This window comes from Cynocephalus volans, chromosome 13, assembly GCF_027409185.1.
Source record: "Cynocephalus volans isolate mCynVol1 chromosome 13, mCynVol1.pri, whole genome shotgun sequence".
NCBI classification, from domain to species: Eukaryota; Metazoa; Chordata; class Mammalia; order Dermoptera; family Cynocephalidae; genus Cynocephalus; species Cynocephalus volans.
The window spans coordinates 72,772,113-72,792,018 of NC_084472.1; the positions used below are offsets into that span (position 1 = coordinate 72,772,113).

General features: G+C 42.6%; 1 protein-coding gene across 2 annotated transcripts in view; it reads left to right on the plus strand.

The window, feature by feature from the left end:
• Positions 1-19,906, plus strand: part of ATP9B (ATPase phospholipid transporting 9B (putative)) — a 271,433-nt gene that overhangs the window by 13,224 nt on the left and 238,303 nt on the right. The gene's annotated exons all lie outside the window — the stretch shown is intronic.

The following is a 19,906-nucleotide window of genomic DNA, read 5'->3' on the forward strand; positions in this document are numbered from 1 at the left end:
TTTGCTCAGCTTGTGTGGTAGGGAGGACATAGCAACTGGAGAGAGTATGCCAGTTGTCCTTTCTGTGTGTCCCCAACTGTTGGAGGTGTTGTATTTCCTGGGGTGTGTATTGGGATAAGGGTGTAGGGGCCATGAGAAGGACCTGAGCAGGAGAAGAAGAGTGGGGGCCTGGTGATTGAGCAGCCTGTTTTATGGTTAGATCCACCAGTTTGTTCCCCTGGACTATGGGGTCATTGGAGGTTTGGTGTCCTCTTTGGTGTATAACCCCAACCTCCTTTGGGAGTTGTGCAGCCTCAATAGCTTGTGTTAGATTTACTATGGCATAACCCACCTGGGGGGCAGGAGTGGAGGTGGCACTCCCATCTCTGAACTGTGTAATGGGATGCAGGGAGATGTGTGGAAAAGGATTGAGAAAGAGGTCTAAAGCCTCCATGCAGTTGTGTTCTAAGGGTCGTGAGTGCTTGGGATGATAGTGGCTGGATATAAGGGAGGACAAGGTTTAAAGGAGGACTGGGAGTTTTCAATGAAAGTAAGGTGAATAAGTTGTAGGTGAGAAAGGGAGAGAATTGACTTGGCCTTATGGCTGAGAAGGTCTTGACTGTTTGTTGTTTAGAAGTTAGTTTAAAGCTTTCCTATGCTAGAAGGGTGGCTGCTGCCAAGGCCCGTAAATAGGAGCCCATTCTCTAGATGTGGTGTCTAGTTATTTAGAGAAGTGTGCAGTCAGGTAGAAAATATCTCCTGCCTTTTGTCCCCAACCTCTGACTGCCAATCTTTGGGTTTTGGTGATGTGTAGGATAAAAGGATGAGATAGGTTTGGGAGAGATACAGCTGGGGCTGCAAGGAGAGTGGCTTTTAATCGTGGGAAGGGAGAATGAATGAGCTTTGTGGGGTCTAAAGAAATGGCAGGATCCCCTTTGGCTGCCGCATAAAGTGGCTTTCCTAGCACACCAAAGTTTGGAATCCATACGCAAGGATACCCTGCAAGCCCCAAGAAAGAAAGGATTTCACCCTTTGCGGTAGGAATAGAGAATTCAGAAATTAGGCCCTTGAACTGAAGGAGAAGTAATTTGGGCCTTGCTTGGGACAGTGGATATCCCCTGGAGGCTAGGAAATTAAGGAGAGCAACAGTATAGGCCTGTGAATTCTCATAGGAGGTGCTACAAAGGAGGAGGTCATCCACATATTGTATTAAAGTGCTAGAAATTAGGGGAAGTTCAGATAAGTCTTGAGCTAAGGCCTGGCCAGAAAGTGGGGGCTATCCTGAAATCCCTGAGGCAGTACTGTCCCAGTAAGTTGTTGGAACGGCACGTGTCAGGAACATTCCTGTGCTAAGTGGTATGAGCTGTCAAGCTTTATAACTGGATGGATGGTGTATTAAAAGGTGAGTGGGTAGGCTGCGAGAGATGAGAAGAAAGGAGTTTGTGTACGACGAGTTTTAAGCCTATTAGGTGTTTGTTAGCGATGGGGTACTGTGGGACATTAGGGGACAAAGGTTTAGCAGTTTAACAAGGATAGGGGAATGGTGCACAGCAATGGAGGGAGAAGAAGCGTCCCATACTCGGGATTAACCTTGTCTGAGGGGGAGGGGAAGGTGCAAACCTTAGGGGCCAGGTCTAGGTGTGGCCTGTAACAGGAGTATTGTAGCTGGAGTTAAAGTGTTTACGGTCAGAGTAGCTTTGAATTTGAAAAGAATGTCCCATCCCAGTAAGGGGGCTGGGCATTGAGGCATTATTAAGAATTTGTGTGTGAATTGGGTTTGTTGTAGGATATAGGAAAGGGCTTGAGTGATCCATGGGTGGTTTTCTGATCCCGTGATCCCTACTATTGTGATAGAGGATGGGGTTATTGGTCCTGCATACTTAGGAAGGGCAAAGTAAATGGCCCCTGTATCAATGACAAAAGAAATTGGCTTATCTGCTACAAGGCGAGTTACCGTGGGCTTACGTGTGGTGATTTCCATGGGGACCTTGGGCGCTGGGCATCGTCAGCGCCTAGAAGTTCTGGTAGGGATGGCCATGAAGCCAAAGGCTGTAGGTTGGGGACCGGGCCTCTCCCTCTCTGGCGAGTGGCACTGTCAATCCCCCAGTGACCTGGCCATTTGTAGTGAGGATGGGTTATGACAGGCTCGTGCTGAGTGGCCCAGTTGACTGCATTGAAGCAGTTCTCAGGTGGTTTTCCCCTAGAGGCAGCCAGGTTTGGAGTATGTGAGCCATGGATGGCATTATCCAGGAGCTGGTATTTGGCCTGATCTCTTTTAGTTTTTTTGTATATCAGGGTCTGATTGGGTAATGAAATGAGAGTGTAAGAGGGCCATGTCTGCAGGGGAGTTTGGGTCTATATGTGTGTATTCATGTAAAGCCTCAGAGAGGCGGGTTAGGAACTGGCTCGGATTTTCAGTGGATCTTTGTCTGATTTCTCTATGCTTGTCATAATTGACTGACTTGTGAGTAGCCTTTTGGAGGTTGTGAAGTAGGTGTGTGATCATATTATCCTGGAGATCCCGATCCCCGTGGCAGGCCTGGTAGTTCCAATTTGGGTCTGTGCAAGGAACAGCAACGGCTCCCACAGGCTGCCTCTTATTTTGAGCATGTACCTGAGCCAACATCCAGACCTGCTCCCTGTAAATGGACTTGGACAATTCCTTCTGTCCCAGCCACTTCACGGAAGGATAATAAAAAGCCGGAGCTGAGGTGGTGTTGTGACCTGAGGAAGGGGGAGAAGGGGAGGAGTTGGGCTCAGGATGAGCATCTGGAGGCCAGGTGTGGGGATGAGAGAGAAATGTGGAGGGCTGATGGATCAGAAGATTGATCTGAGTCTGGAAGGAGAGGTCAAGCATGAGCTATGAGAATTTGAGACATAGGACAGTTTTGACAGAGAGAAGAACGCGTTCAGGGATAGGAGAAGGCCTGAACAAGGAATCTCTACAGCTTTTGTCGCTTCTGTGAGTGTCTAAATCGAGTGCCATCTTGTGGCCACCGGTATCAATTGTAATGAGGTGTTTGAGTTTTAATGTCTCCCTGGAGGCCGAGAAAATGGCCAGGAGATGGCCCAGAGGCATAGAGCATGGAGTACAGTAAAAAATGGGATGGGACGTTTAGGTTTATTGTCTCCCTGGAGACCAAGAAATTGGCCAGGAGATAGCCCAAGGGCATAGAGCATGGAGGTTTGGATCATGAGGATCCCGTGTAGAGGGTGAGAAAGGGCATTCAGTCCTGGTAGAAGAAGAGTGCCAGCAAAGGGTGTCCCTTTTGGTGCCCACCTTTTTGAGAGAAAAGCCACCGACTGGCTAGAGGAGCATCCTCCAATAGCTGGGGGGCATGAGAAGAGTTCCCTCAGCCAGGTGCCTGGGCTTCGTAGAGACCTGAGTCGTAGAGCGTAGTCAGGGGAACCGTAGAAGCAGACAGGAGAGACCCACTGACTCACCCTGAATTGAGGCCGGTTTTGGATGTATTGGTCTGAAATGGCAAAAGTAGTGAGTCCCAAGTGTACCCGGTTCCGGCTAGTCTGGAAAGGGCGGCCAAGGGCCGATCGACCCAAGAGGGGATCGGCCACAACATCGGCCAAACCCTTCCTGGGTTTCAGCACCATAATGAAAGAAAGTGAGCTGAGATGCCAGGTACCATTCAAGCTTTATTAAAGAAAGAAATCTGCTGGGCTGTGCTCAGAGTGGCAGGCAGCCCAGGGCTGCCCTGAAAATGGTGGAAGCACCAGGTGTGGGGGTGGTAGAGCTTATATAGTGCACCAAGGGCCAGCTGATACCATCAAGGAGGGTCATTATGCTAATGTGGATCAGAGTGGAGAACTGTGTCCTTGTGGAAGCAAAAGGGGTTTCTGTTTAAGTCAGGAGGCTTCTCATAAACGGAAGTGGGGAGAGGAGGGGAGGAGGTGGGCAGCACCATTTTGTACTTGGGCTTGTCTAAAGTGGTGCTGGTTATGTTGCAGATCTATTACCTCCCTCTTCAGCTGTTTGGTGTCCTGCTCCCTTTGGTGTTCTCTTGCTCCTGCCGCACTCAAGGCTGTCTTCAAGGTCTTCCTGGACCTCTAGAAGTTGGCTGCCTTACCTCCGGCTGTCACTTCTGGGACCTGGCCTCCTGGATGATCTAAGGAAGACCCGTCCAATCATTTCAGCCTTTCACCCTCCTGTAGTTTCTTCCTAGCATTTCTACCGTTGAAAATATCCTGTTTGTTTACTTCTTGTTTTTGTCTTGTCGGCACATCAGTTTTACATGGACAGGGGACTTGTATGCCTTGTTTACTATTGTGTCCTCAGTGCTCAGGATGGTGCCTAGTACATTGTAGGTGCTCAAGTGCTTATTGAAAGAGTGGTTGGAGTTCCTAATGTGGTTAAAGCATAGTTTTGTCAGTATAGCTGTATTTTTTCTTTGTGAATTGTCATGCTCATTTGTCATTTAAAGTGTTTGCTTTTTTATTGATTTGTAGGAATGTTTATAAAGAATTATTATTTTTCTGTCACATGCTATAAATATTACCCCCAGTGTCTCATTTCCTTTACAATTGTTTTCTTTTGGGACAACTTCTGTGAAGATGATGGCCTAGAGGTGCCCGGGGCGTGTTCTTATCACAGAAAAAGATCAAAACAGGCCACTGCCACCACTGCTACAGTCATCAGAGCCATTGTCTGGTCCGAGAACTATCATCAATCGCAAAGCAGCAGACCTCTGGGTGGCCCTTCACTGCAACAGTGGACTCCACAGATGTGAGGGAGGAGGTTGCAACCACTGCTTCCACCACAAGTTAACCGTGCTGCTTCCAAGGACACTGCAGACATGAGTGAGACAGTTGCAGCAACCACTGTTGCCACCGCTGCCACCAAGAACACTGCAGACGCAAGGGAAGCAGTTGTAGCCACTGCAGATGCTGTCTAACCACACACACACACAGCCCCACCTGCTGCAAGGTAACCACACTGCTGCTGCAGACACTGTAGATGCAAGGGAAGCAGTTTGAGTCACTGGTGCCACTACCACTTCCACGATGTAACCCCGCTGTTCTCAAGGACACCGTGGACAGAAGAAACATAGTTGCAGCCACCAGTGTGGCTGTTGCCCCCATGAGGTAGCCCCCTGCCACTGTGGACACTGCAGGTACAAGAGAGGGTGTGGTAGCCGCTGGTACCACTGCTGACCCCATGAGGTAACCCTGCTGCAGCTGTGGACACTGCAGACCCAATGGAGGCAGTTGCAGTCATTGGTGCCTGTGCTGTCCCCATTAGATAGCCCTGTGCTGGGGACACCACATACATGAGAGAGGCAGGTGCAGCTGCTGGCATCACTGCCGCCCCCACGAGGTAACTGTGCTGCCACTGAGGACACCATGGATACCAGGGAGGCTGTTGCATCGCTCATGGTGCTGCCTCCACTACAAATTAATTCTGCCACTATGGACACGATAGCTGCACAGGCTGCCGTTGTGGAAATCGCAGTCAGACAGCTGGTGAAACCACTCCTGCTGCACCATTGGTGCCACTGGGCAGCCACCGTTGTCATGCAAGCAGCCTGTCACAGCTGGAGCCACTGCTGCCACATGGGCAGCCTTGCAGAGGCACCACCCCAACTACCATCCCTGCAAAGGTGGCCTACTATCACAGCAGCAGCCGCAGCAGCGACTGCCTCTGTGCGGACAGACCACCAACTACTCAACTGCACTGACACAAGGAGGGTCACCAGCAGAGTGCAGGGAAGGAGAGTAACAGAAGAAGCAGCTGCTCTACCAGATGACCAGACATCAACATAGAGATATTAGAAATACAAAAATCAAGAAACTATGAGTCCACCGAAAGAATCCAATATCTCTCAAGTACTAGACCCCGTGGAGCAGGAAGCACTTGGATGAGACGAAATTCCAAGTAAAAATCTCAAGGAAATTCAATGAGATAGAAGAAGACACAGTTAGACGACACAGTGAACTGAGCAGAATTATCCAGAATATGAAGGAGGAAGTCTACAAAGAGAATAATACATTAAAAAAGAATGTAGCAGAACTTGTAGAACAGTAGGAGTCATTCAATGAAATAAACACAACTGAGAGCTTAAGCAGAAGTCTAGAGTAAGCAGAAAAAAGAATTTCTAATCTTGAAGATAGTCTCTTTGAAATAACTCAGGTTGAGGGAAAAAAGAATTTAAGAAAACGAAGAAAATATAAGAGATATAGCAGACAACTTTAAGTGTACGAACATCTGAATCATGGATATTTCTGAAGAGGAGGAGAAAGGAAAAGGCGTTGAGAACATATCCAATGAAGTAATAGTGGAAAACTTCCTGGATATAGAGAGAGACATGGAACCTTAGATTCAGGAGACTCAAAGATCCCCACACAGATTCAATCCAAAAAGGTCTTCACTGAGGCACATTACAGTCAAACTGGCAAAACTCAAAGACAGAGGGGATCCTAAAAACAGCAAAAGTGTGAAGTCACCTATAAGAGAGCCCCCATCAGACTAATAGCAGACTTCTCAACAGAAACTCCACAGGCCAGAAGAGAATGATGATATATTCAAAGCACTAAAAGAAAAAAACTGCCAGCCAAGATAACTATACCCCGGAAGGCTGTCCTTTAGAAATAAAGGAGAAATAGTGTATATCAGACAAAAACTTTAAAAGTTCACTGCCACATGACCCGCCCTACAAGAAATCCTCAAGAGAGTCCTGCATCTGGAATCCAAAAAACAATAACCAGTACCATGAATACACAAGAAAAAACAATCCCCCCCCCGTAGAACAAAAATTCAAATGATAAAGAGAAAGAAACTGTATCTTACAATCTCCCAAAATCATCAAACACCGAAGAGAAACAGTAAAAGGGAAAGAGAAAAACAAAAGAGATTTAAACCATTAAAAAAAAAAAAAAATCAGTAAGATGCCAGAAGTAATATGGTATCTTTCAGTAACAACCCTAAATGTAAATGGATTAAATTTAAATGTAAATGGATTAAATTTCCCACTCAGAAGACACAGACTGGCTGATTGGATTAAAAAGCTAGACCCATCTATATGCTGTTTAGAAGACATTCACCTCCCCTGTAAAGATAAACATAGACTAAAAGTGATGGGATGGAAAAAGATGTACCTCACAAATGGATATCAGAAATGAGCAGGAGTAGCTATTTCTGTAATAGAATAAAATAGACTTTAAACCAAAGACTGTAAAAAGAGACAAGGCCACTATATAATGATAAAAGGATCTATCCTGCAAGAAGACATAACAATCATAAGTATATATGCACCCAGAATCAGAGCACCCAGATATATAAAGCAAACTATTAGACCAAAGTAAAAAGGTCAAATTAGACCAAATATGCTAATAGTTAGGCACCTGAACACCCCTCTCTCAACATTGGACAGATCATGTGAGCAACAAATGAACAGAGAAACACAGGATTTAAACTACAGTTTAGACCAATTGGACTTGGCAGATGTCTCCAGAACATTTCACCCAAGAACCACAGAATATGCATTTTTCTAATTAGCGCATGAAACATTTTTAGGATAGAACACATGTTAGGTTATAAATCAAGACTCAACAAATTTTAAAAAATTGAAATCATTTCAAGTATCTTCTCAGACCACAACCGATTAAAACTAGAAATCAATAACGAGTGAAATTCTGGAAACTATACAAACACATGGAAATTAAACAACAAGCTCTGGAATGACATGATATATGGGTCCAATAAATTAAACAGGAAATCAGAAAATTTCTTGGAACTAATGAAAATAAAGACACTTAATACTAAAACCTGTGGGATGCTGCAAAAGCAGTTCTAAGAAGGAAGTTTATTCCTATAAAGACAGATCCAAAGCATAGAGAGATTTCAAATAAGCAACCTAATGCTATACCTCAAAATAACAATCCAATCCCCAAATCAGTAGACAGAAAGAAATAATTAGGATCAGAGCAGAACTAAATGAAATAAAAACCCTTAAAATGATAGAAAGGATCAATGAAGCAAAAAGTTGTTTTTTTGAGAAGATAAACGAAATAGACAAACCATTAGCTAGGCTAAGTTACAAAACGAAGAGAGAAGACCCAAATAACAGAAATTAGAAATGAAAAAGGAGACATCGTTACCACAGAAATACAAAGTATCATTAGAGACTTATAAATAACTGTATGCCAACAAATTTGAAAACCTGGAGGAAGTGGAGAAATTTCTGAACACATAAACTATGAGGGCCGAACTCAGAAAAAATAGAAAACTTGAACAGACCGATAACAAGCAATGAGATTGAAGTAGTAATCAGCAGTCTCTCAACAAAGAAAAGACTAGGACTGGATGGCTTTACTGCCAAATTCTACCAAACCTTTAAAGAGGAGTTAATACCAGTTCTCTTCAAACTATGGCAAAATATTCAAACAGAGGCCATTCTCCCAGTCTCATTCTATGAGGCCAGCATCACCCTCATACTAAAAGCAGACAGAGATGTAACGAAAAAGAAAACTACAGGCCAGTATCTCTGATGAATGTAGACTCAAAAATCTTCAACAGAATATTAGCAAATAGAATTCAGCAACACATCACAAAAATCATTCACCACAATCACATGGGTTTCATTTCAGGGATGCAAGGATGGTTCAACATATGCAAGTCAGTAAATGTGATACACCACATCAACAGAATCAAGGACAAATTATGTGTTTATTTCAATAGATACAGAAAAAGCATTTGACAAAATTCATGATTGCTTCATGATAAAGACTCTTGGCAAATTAGGCATGGAGGGAAAGTATCTTGATATAATAAAAGTAATATATGACAAACCCATCTCCAGTATCATCCTGAATGGGGAAAAGCTTTCAGAACAAGCTTTTCAGAAACAGGAACAAGACAAGGATGTCCACTCTCACCTTACGTGTTTAACATGATATTGCAAGTTCTAGCCAGAGCAATTAGGCAAGACAAATAAAGGGCATCCAGATTGGAAAAGACTAAGTCAAATTGACCCTGTTTGCAGATGACATGATCGTATACATAGAAAAACCTAAAGACTATGAAAAATCTCTGAGAGTTGATAAACATTTTCAGGATACAAAAGCAACATGCAAAATTCAGTAGCATTTTTTAATACTCCAGCAATGAACTAGCAGAAAAAGAAATCAAGAAAGCTATCCAATTTACAATAGTCACCCCCAAAATAAAATTACTAGGAATCAATTTAATCCAGGTGAAAGATCTTTGCAGCAAGACGTACAAATCACCACTGAAAGAAATTAAAGAGGACACAAAAAGATGGAAAGACATTCCTTGCTCTTGGATTGAAGAACTAACATTGTGAAAATGTCCATACCACCCAAAGCAGTCTGTATATTCAATGCAATCCACATCAAAATACCAATGATATTCTTCACAGAAATAGAAAAACAGTCCTAACATTCATATGGTTCAGCAGAAGACCCCAATAGCCAAAGCAATCCCATGGGAAAAAACAACAACAACAACAACAACAAAAAAAGCCAGAGGCATAACACTACCTGACTTCAAATTATACTACAAAGCTATAGTAACCAAAACAGCATGGTACTGGCATAAAAACAGGCACACGAATCAGTGGAACAGAATAGAGAACCCAGAAGTCAACCCACAGACCTACAGCCTGCTGAATACAGACATCAAAAGTGCCTGGCCTAGTGCTGACTATAGCAAGTCCTCAGTGAGATTTAGCCATTACATGAGTGTCTTCCATTCCCCATGTGGCTTTTCAGTCAGAGTAGCCCAGTAGTGGTTCTTTGTAATTCTGCTTTCACTCTGTTATCTAAGTGACTGATACCTTGAATGAACTTACCATTTTGCTTTATGTGTAAGGATTTAGCTGTTTGAGCGTCACCGTATCTTAATGTAGTACATTAACTGTTGCAGCTTGTATTAGTCCGTTTGTGTTGCTTATAACAGAATACATGGAACAGGGTGATTTATAAGGAAAATGAAGTTTATTGTTTACAGTTTCTGAGGCTGGGAAGTCCAAAGGCTATCTGGTGATGGTGACAGCAATCCAGCGGTCTCACATTGCAAGATGTTGGAAGCAGAGAGAGCAAGCAAGAGACAGACTCTCCTCTTAAAGCCCTCAGAACCACACCCCTGACCACCATCTTTAATCCATTCACTACTACACAGTGCTGCAACCCAATCACCTCTTCAAGGCCCCACCTTACAATTACCATAATAGGATTTCCCACCCTCTTTACAGTCACAGTGGAGGCTAAGTTCCTAATTCATGAAACTTGGGAGACACAACTCAAGCTTCAGGGAGTTTTGGGGGGATGTAATTCAATCCACTACACAGCCATTAGGATGATGAGGGGAGGGGACTTTCATGATAAGTACATGCAAAACACAAAGTCTAAGAATTTGCTTGGCATATGGAACATGTTAATGTTAAGGGATGTCCATCTTCCATCTTGGCTTCTGGCGAGCAGAGTATAAATAATGGTATTTACAGATATACTTAATTTTTTTTCCTTTGTTTATTTCTAATTGTAAAATACATAATATAAAATTCACCATTTTAGCCATTTTTAGGTGTATAGTTCAGTGGCATTAAATACAAGTACATTCACATTGTTGTGTAAACATAACAACCATCCATCTCCAGAACTCTTTCATCTTCCCAAACTTAGACTCTGGATCCATTAAACTTTCACTCATTATCTTGTACCCCAGCCCTGGTAACCACTTTTCTGCTTTCTGTCTCTATGAATTTGGCTATTCTGGGCACTTTAGGTGGAATCATGCAGTATTTGTCTTTTTTGTGTCTGGCTTATTTCACTGAGCATAATATTTTCAAGGTTTAGGTTGTGGCATGTGTCAGAATTTCCTTCTTTAGATGTGTAATACTCCATTGCTTTTATTACCACATTTTGGACATTTGAGTTTTTATTCTTTTTTAAAGTAAAAATTTCCTATATTGTCTAAACTAGGAATTAAATGGATATATGTAAATTCCTTAGATTAATGTCTAATATAATCTCAGTTTTAAATAAATGTTTGCTGCTGGTTTCCCCTCCCCCTCCAGATGGTCATCATTGGCCTCTCAGTGTTGAACTCTTAACTAGCAAGCTGGTGGAGGAGTGGTTGGGCTTTGCCTGCATGCTCAGCCTGTGTGTGTTCATGAATCATCTGTTTTCCTGTGGTCTTGCTCACACTGAGTCATCTGACTCTCAGCTCAGCTTCTCTTTTGACCCTCCTTCCCCAGAGATAACTTCCTTTGTTCTCTGGGTTGGGGGGGGGGGCAGTTGCGAACTGCCTTCTGCGGTGGGAGGGGGAGGCAATCTGAGGATCTGTTTCCCTAAGTAGCTTTCAACCTGTTCTTGTTTTCATATCCCTTCAGACCCACTTCTGAGGTGCTGCGATCTGGCTCCTTAGCCCTGGAGGACTCTGCATCAGCCTGGTTCCCGGGTTTCCTCACTGCTGGCTTCGGACTCTGTGTGCTTGGATCTGCTTAGTTCTCTACCGTCTATCCATCTGCTTTCCTGCTTCCTATGTTTTGTTATCTCCTCTTTGTTTTCTGTTGTAGGTTTAAGTTTTAGAAAACAAACTTTTTTTTTTTGTCCTGAAAGTAGCTCCTGCATTTGGTTTTCCATCTGTCTTATTCTTGGGTCTTCCCTCTGCATAGTACAAAGGCCTCCACAGCTCTTCTGCAGGAGGACCTTTGCTTCCTCTTTCTCAACCCCAGATCCAGAATTTTAATGAAGGACTCTGCTTAGCTTGGTGGGTTTGGGTGCCCATTCTGACCAACCATGGGAGGGTTTGAGCTCCCCATGTAAGGACACAGCATTCTCCCTTAGGGTGGTGTGGGAGTTGGGGCCAAGCTGGTCAGGCTAAATAATAGGTATGCTCTAGGTATCTGAAACCCCTTCCAGTGCCACGATTTCCCACTGTTGCCTGTCCTTGGAGTACTAAGCCTATTTATTCCAGCTGTCTACTTCATATCTCAAACTGAACAGGGAGAAAGCTGAAAACCATGATTTTTTATCTTCTCCTTTCTGAAGCCTGCTTCTCTTCAGTGTCTTCTGTTCTAGTGAGTCGTACTGCCATCTAGCCTCATGTACAACCAGTATTCTTTAGGCTTTTTTTTTTTTCTCCACACACACAGGCAATTTGTTACCTATTTCTGTCTGTTCTAGCTCTTAAATATCTCTTGAACTCATCCACTTCTCTCCATTTTCAGTTCAGCTTCTTAGTCTAAGTACCACATCTCTGCCCTGAACTCCTCCAGTGGGCTGCTATTGGAATCTCCTCCTCCGCTTCGACTCTCGTTACTCTTGGTTCTCTGGCGTGACTCGCGTGTGTAGTACATCTGATGCTTGTCGCTTGCCTAAAACAGTTGTTGAGAGGGTAGAGATGCAATCCCTCACTGGCAGGTTTCTGCTGCCTTTTCAGGCTTTTTTGTGCCTGTGTGCTGGCCACCTCCACTGCTGTTTATATTGCCCCATACACTGTTTCCACTCCTGCACAGACCTTTCCCCTCCCCTTGGAATGCAGCTGTCCCATTTGCCTTGTTAGCACCCATTCTCTTTAGGTTTGAGCTCACGCATCACATCTAGGTTGTTCCCCCTAATTATTCAGCCTCATGGTACTAGGTAACTCTGTCTTACCAATTATCACTGCTGACATTTTCTGTTTACTGATTGACTCTGAGTTTCATGAGTTAGAGGCTGTCTTTTTATTACTGACCATCATCATGTTCTCAGTGCTAGGTACATACTTGGTGCTCAGGAAATACTTGATGAATGAATATAGCCAAGTGGCTTTCTGAGCATTTGTATACATTCTTGTAATATTATTGAGAGGCTGATCTTCCTTGGGGCCTGCTGTGGGTCAAGTGCATCCCCCAAAAGTGCATGTATTGAAAACAGTTTCCATTGGAAAAGTGTTAAGATGGTGGGAAATTCAATTATGATATTTGAAAGGTGGGGCCTTTAAGAGGTGATTAGATTGTGAGGACTGTGCCCTAGTGAATGGATTGATCCATTCATGGTGTAATGGAGATAGTTCTGATGGTTTTAAAAGGAGAGCAGGTGAGGAGCTTACCTCTCTTTTGTTCAACCCATTCTCACCTTGTGATGCTCTGGTTGCCATGTGACTGTAGAGTTCCCACCAAGAAGGCCTTCACCAGATGTATTTCCTGGACTTTGGGCTTCCCAGTCTCCAAAACTGTAAGAAATAAATTTCATTTCTTTATTCATTACTCAGTTTCAGGCTTTCTGTAATAAACAGGAGAAATGGACTAATACAGGGCCTTCAGCGTAACATACTCTTTGTATTCTAGTACTTTCAGAGGTTCCATGGTTTTTTTTTTCTAATATTTAATTACCCCAGGAGGAGGACAGATCTTTTGGTAGTCAGTGTTTGCTAAGAATCTGTTCACTGTCTATGTAGACTTGTTCTTCTGTTTTACAACTCAAAGACAAGTTGTTATGTGTAGGTTCAGGTATTTAGAAGGCATTCGTGCAGTGCTGAGGGCCAGTTCCTGCAGTGCCTCACTCTGCCTGAGCCAACAGAATGCACAGGTGAGCTGTGGTGTAGTATCATCAGTACTCTTTCTCTCTCCCTCTTCTATCTCCTGTGCATAGAACACCTCTTTATTTTGCTACGATGCAAAATCTTCTACTCACTACTCTGTCTTATTGGAAGGTGTCTTGGTCTGTTTGTGCCACTTTACAAAATACCTGAGACTGGGTCATTTATAAACAACAGAAATTCATTTCTCACAATTCCAGAGGCTGGGAAGTCCAAGAGCCAGGTGCTGGCAGGTTCAGTGTCTGGTGAGGGCTGCTCTCTGCTTCCAAGATGGTGCCTCTTGCTATGTCCTCATATGGTGGAAGGGACAAGAGAGATAGAAGGGATGGACTCGCCTTCTCAAGCCCTTTTATAAAGCACTAGTCTCATCTGTGAGGGCAGAGTACTCATGTCCTAATCACCTCCTATAGATAGGCCTCGGCTCTTAATACTGTTGCATTGGAGACTAAGTTTTATCATGAATTTTGGAGGTGACACAAACATTCAAACCATAGCAGAGGGGTGGGCATCAAATAAGAGGAGAAATATGAGCCCTGGGAGCAGGATTATCAAATTGACTCCAAACACAATGAAAACAAAACTATGTCATTAATTGGTGTGTACTTGTATTAGGTTCCTGTAGCTACTGTAACAAATAACCACATATTTAGTGGCTTAAGCAGCAAATGTCTTGTCTTGCAGTTCTGTATGTCTTGACTGTGGGTCTCTGCAAGCTAAGTCAGGGTGTTAGCAGGCTATGTCCCCTTCTGCAGGCTTGGACAGTTTCCTTGCTCATCCTGGCAGAATTCAGTTGTACGTATTGTAGGATAAAGGTCTGGTTTACTTGCTGGCCATCAGCAGGGCCACCCTTAGCTCCCAGAGACCTCTTTCTGGACCCTGCACATGGCCCCCATATGTTGTGGCCAGCAACAGAGCAATGAATTCTTCTCACACTGTCATCTTCTTACTGCCTCTTCATCGCAGTATCTTCTGATACCTGTTCCTCTGCCCTCCTCTACCTATGTAGAGGGCCCACTTGGGTAATCCAGGATAATCGCCATATTTAAGGTTAACCGATTAACAACTTTGATTCCATCCATACCCTTAATTCCCTTTTGTCATGTACCTAACATATTCATGGGCGTAACACCAGGAATTAGGATGTGGGGAGTATTATTCTGCCTACCACTACTGTGGTAGAAAGAACTCAGAGTTACCTAGTCAAAAGGCCCAGACTGTTTATAGATAAGCTTTATAAAATTTCAAGGATAATTTTACTACTGTACAATTCATTATAGAGCAAATATGTATTTATTGAATTATTATGCAAGTTAAATATTAAGTAATAAGTGCAACATATATTAAAGAGATTTATCAACTGTGCTTGGCCACTTCTTGGAGACAGCCTGTGGTTTGGCTGCTCCTGGGTGGGTGCAAACAGGCCCCATTGCTTGTGGAGGGCAGGAGGGTGCTAGAGCCCACTTTGACCTGCTTGGGGCACTGAGACTGCACCATTGTGCATCAGTAAATGATAGACAATTGTGATTTACAAAAGATGAGAACCTATAACATATGGTTGATACAGGTATTTGTTAATGTTATCAAATTAGAAAATACGAAGGAAAAATACCAGGTCATATTTGAGGGTACTTCAAAAAGTCATGGAAAAATAGAACGATAACATGAATCTTTCCATGAGCTCTTTGAAGTACCCTCATTTGTGGAAAGAATGAGAATTACAGAACCACTATTTTCCATAGGTCAGTGTGGTAACTGACTTTGGCAACCATTATTAATGGATGTGGAAAGCACCAGATGAGAGGTTGCTAGGGGACAGAACAGTCAAGTTGTACGAGGCTAGGGATCATCCACAAATTACAACTACAAACAGAAAGTGCGCTCATTGCAGAGAGCTCTCAGAAGCCCCCACCCTGTGTAATCAAACTTACAATCACTTATGGTGGGAATGTGAACCTGCCAAACATTGTATTTGGTAGGAATGCATACTAAAAATAACAGGATTTATGGGCAAAAACAAGATAGTACAGGCCACCAGGAACTTGTGCTTTGTAACCACATCACTGGTAAAACCCATAATACTCCTAGTAATATTAACTAAGAAAGCACATTAAGTGCCAAGTCAGTAAAGAAATGTTACCATACGTGTATGTTACAGGTGTGTGCACTTGCACGTGTGCATAGTTCCCTGAAGGATCAGTAAAAAGTAAGCTAAGTGCAGGTATAAAGCTTGTTATGTATGTAGAAGATATATTTTGAGTCTGAAAGCTTCTACTGTCAGATCAGATCAGGATGGAACTCCCAGGGTTGGTGTCTTCCCAGTCTTGATTATTTGGAGTAGCATCCATCGTTGTCCTTCCTTCTTAACCCCTTCACTTCCAAAATGTGGGCTTGTGGGAGTGTTGTGATCTAGAGAAAGAAGATAGTAATGATGATGAAGGTGAAAAGTGTCGAGATGACCACAGTCCTAGAGAAAATGGCAGGAAAAAGGTGGAGAGGCTGTGGATTCAAGAAGCAACAGATGGAGGATGTCCATTTTTGTCTTAAAATTTTTTCCCTTGAATACATTTTATCCGCTATGTATTATAAGAAATTTCAGGGGCCAACCTGTGGCTCACTTGGGAGAGTGTGGTGCTGATAATACCAAGGCCACGGGTTTGGATCCCATATAGGGATGGCTGCTTAGCTCACTGGGTGAGCGTGGTGCTGACAACACCAAGTCAAGGGTTAAGATCCCCTTACCGGTCATCTTTAAAAAAAAAATAATAATAATAAATTTCAGACATACAGAACCATCAAAAGAATAGTCTTTTACATAGATTCAACAGTTGTTAACATTATGCCTTTTTGCTTTTTCTCTCCATGCCGAACCATTTCATAGTAAGTTGCAGGTAGACTGACCCTTCAGCATGTATCTCCTAACAGCAGGGATAATTCCTCAACTGCAGTACTGTTATCACAGCAGAGAAAATTAATAATAATTTATAACATAATGTCCAGTTCAGATTCACAAATCTCCTGTCTCAAGAGTCTTTCTTTTTCAGATTGTGGCAAAAACACAATATAAAATTCACCATTTTAACTTATCATTTTCAGGAATGTCTTTTATAGCACAGATTTTTTTTTCCAATCTAGGTTCTAATCATGGTTTAAGTCTTTCATCTGGTTATATCTCTTTGATTTCTTTTTTGAGGAGTCATTGCTCTGGTTTTGTTTCTCCCAGTGGTGTCGAGCGTCCAAGCTGGCTGCATTGCAGTATGTCCCACACTTGGGATCTGCACCTCCCTGTGTCATTCACTGCTCATCTGTCTTCTGTACTTCCTGTTATGTGGTTTAATTTGCTCTTCCTTTCTGTTTTTATAAGTTGTAAGTTTAGAAAATTGACTGTAGACCCTTTCCCCTGCCCAGTATAAGTGTGTAATGCCATAAATTTCCCTGTAAGCGTTCTTTTGACTTAATCCTTCAAAGTTTGATATGTCCTATTTTTATTCATTTAAAAATTATTTCCCTTGAGACTTCCTCTTTGGCCCACCAGTTATTTAGAAGTGTGGCTTTTTCCTCAAAGTATTTGTGGATTTTCCAGATATCTTTCTGTGACTGATTTTTTTTTTTAATCCATTGTGGTGAGAGAACATACTTCGTGGTTTTAGTTCTTTTAAATTTGTTAGGTTTGGTGTCTACAGCCCAGGATGTGGTCTTTGGGGTAAGTGTTTATTGTGCACTTGCAGAGAGTATTATTCTGCTACTGTTGGGTAGAGCATTTGGCAAATGACAATTAGGTCAAGTTGGATGGTGTTGGTCATGTCTTTAAATCCTTTCCGATTTTCTGTCTGTTGTTAAGAGGAGAGTTTTGAAGTCTCAAGTACGATTGTGGGTTTGTCTGTTTCTCTTTCCGCTTGTATTGGTTTTGCTTCATGTACTTTGAAGCTTTGATTGTAGGTACACATTTGGTATTGCTAGATCTTACTGGTGATTTGATTCTTTATCATGTGTAATATCCTTTTTCCTAGGCAATCCTTTTTCTGATGACTTTTTTGTCTTATATTAGTATAGCTATTTAGCTTTCTTTTGATTAGTGTTTGCATAATATATACTTTTCCACCGTTTTACTTTTAATCTTTTAATATTATAGGTCAGTATACTTAAAGCATTCCCTTTAAAATTCTCCAGGGGACTCCAGGGGATGTTTGGCAAGGTCTGAAGACATTTTTGATTGTCACAACAAGGTGATGTGGTGGTGCTGCTGCTACTATTGGTGTCTAGTGCATAGAGGCCGGGATGCTGTTGAACATTCAAAAAGTCTTGGAAAAAATAGAATGAAGAAATAGTATGAATCTTTCCATCATCTTTTTGAAGTGCTCTCGTACATGCGCAGGACATCCCCCCACAACAAAGAATTGTATGACAAAGCTAACTTTTCACTGTCCATTTAAAATTAATATTTTACCACTTCATGTAAACTATATTTACAGTGAAAACTTAACCAGATAGTGTTGCAATTTTTACCTTGAATAGTCATACATATTTTGAAGAACTTTCTGTTGTTGTTCCTTCATTCCTAAAGTTCCATGTTTCCTTCTGGTGTCATTTTTCTTCAGCATTATTCTTTAGGGCACATCTGCTGACAACAGGTTCTCTTGGTTTTCCTTCACCTGAGGATGTCTTTGTTTTACCTTCGTTCCTGGAGGAGACTGTGGCTGTATGCACAGCCCTTTCAGCGCTGAGACTGTATCCTCACACTCTCCCCGGCCTCTGTCTTTCTCCATGAGAAATCCAGAGGCATTCTAGTCGGTGCTCCTCTAACTGTAATGAGTTATTCTCTCTGGCTGCTTCCCAGGTTTTTTCCTTCATCTTTCTTTCAGTGGTTTGATTATGCTGTGTCTTTGTGTGATTTTCTTCGACTCTATCCTGTTTCAAGTTTGCTGTCTTCTTTAATTAGTAAATTTATGTCTTTGAACAAATTTGGGAAGTTTTTATCCATTACTTCTTCAGACATTTTTCTGCATCAATCTTTTTTCCCCTTCTGGGATTCCAATGATGTGAACGTTAAGACCTTAATGTACATGTCTATATGTAAACATAGAGAAGTAGTGTGTACACACACATATTCACACACAAGCACTGTTTCTCTGCTTAGAACTACTTTCTTTTCAAGTTTTAAACTTAATCTCATGGAGCCTGTTTATAATTGCTGCTTTAAAATCTTTGGCAATTTCAACATCTTTTGGAATTAGCGTTTGTTGACTGCTCTTCCTTTCTGTTGAGTATTGGCCATATTTTCCTATTACTTGTATGTAGAGTATGTTTGGATTATATCCTAGACATTTTGAATATATGTTGTGAGACTGTAGGTCTCATTAAAGTCCTCTAAAGAACACTTCGGGGTTGTTTTGTTTTAGCAGCCCATTGATCCTGGTAGGCTCATACCCTAGGTTCTGTTTAACCACAGTGGGTGGTGGTTTGTTTTCCAGACCGTTGCCATGTTGTTTAGGTGTGCTGCCCATCTCTGCCTGTCAGGGCTTGCGTAAGACTTGAACAGTTCCCAGAGCCTGTACTAGGCTTATTAGGGTCTGCCCCTCTGTTTGTGCAGCTCAGGGGTGAGCCTGGGACTTGTGTTGATTTGTGTACAGAATCAGTGCGTCCCATTGTGCAGTCCTGTCCACTCTGTGGTTTATCCCACATCTCCCACTTCCAGAGGTGCCTTTTTTCAGTTTTATGCTTAAAAGATGGGAGTTTCCCTCAGAATATTAGCCTTCTGTGTTGTTATGAAGGTCCACATGACTGGGGCTCTCTCAGGGCAAAATTGTGAAAGAAGAGAACACCAGCCAGAGACTTCCACCTGAGCCCGTCTTCTCTGTTCCTCTGGCTCTCATGGGGTGACGGCAGTGCAGCTCCGGTAGGGCTGGAGAGAAAAAAAGAGGAAAAAAGAAAAGAGAAACGCTCTGCCCTGCAAGGGCCCCCTTTCCTGGGGCCATGGCCAGGAGGGGAGGGTTTCTTTTGGAATTTGCTCTCTATCCATTGTGCTGTGCGGATGGAGTCTTGGCTTTGACGAGACTCTGAATTGGGCTACATGAGCCTCTTTTTTTTTTTTTTTTTTAAATTTTATTTTGTCGATATACATTGTATCTGATTACATGAGCCTCTTTTGAATGCCTGAAGCTGAACTGCCCCTCTCTTGAAACAGTGTGCATTTCAGCCTCGTTGACTGGAGGTCTGTGAGAAGGAAGAGTTAATAGAAATGAAAATAACACTCTTGATCATCAGTCTTATTTGCACATGGCATGAATGCCCTCAGCCACTGCATGTCCCCACCTGTCAAGGTTAGTCCAGCATTAGTCGTGACTTTTGGCCTCTGGGTTCTGCCCACAGTTTTTA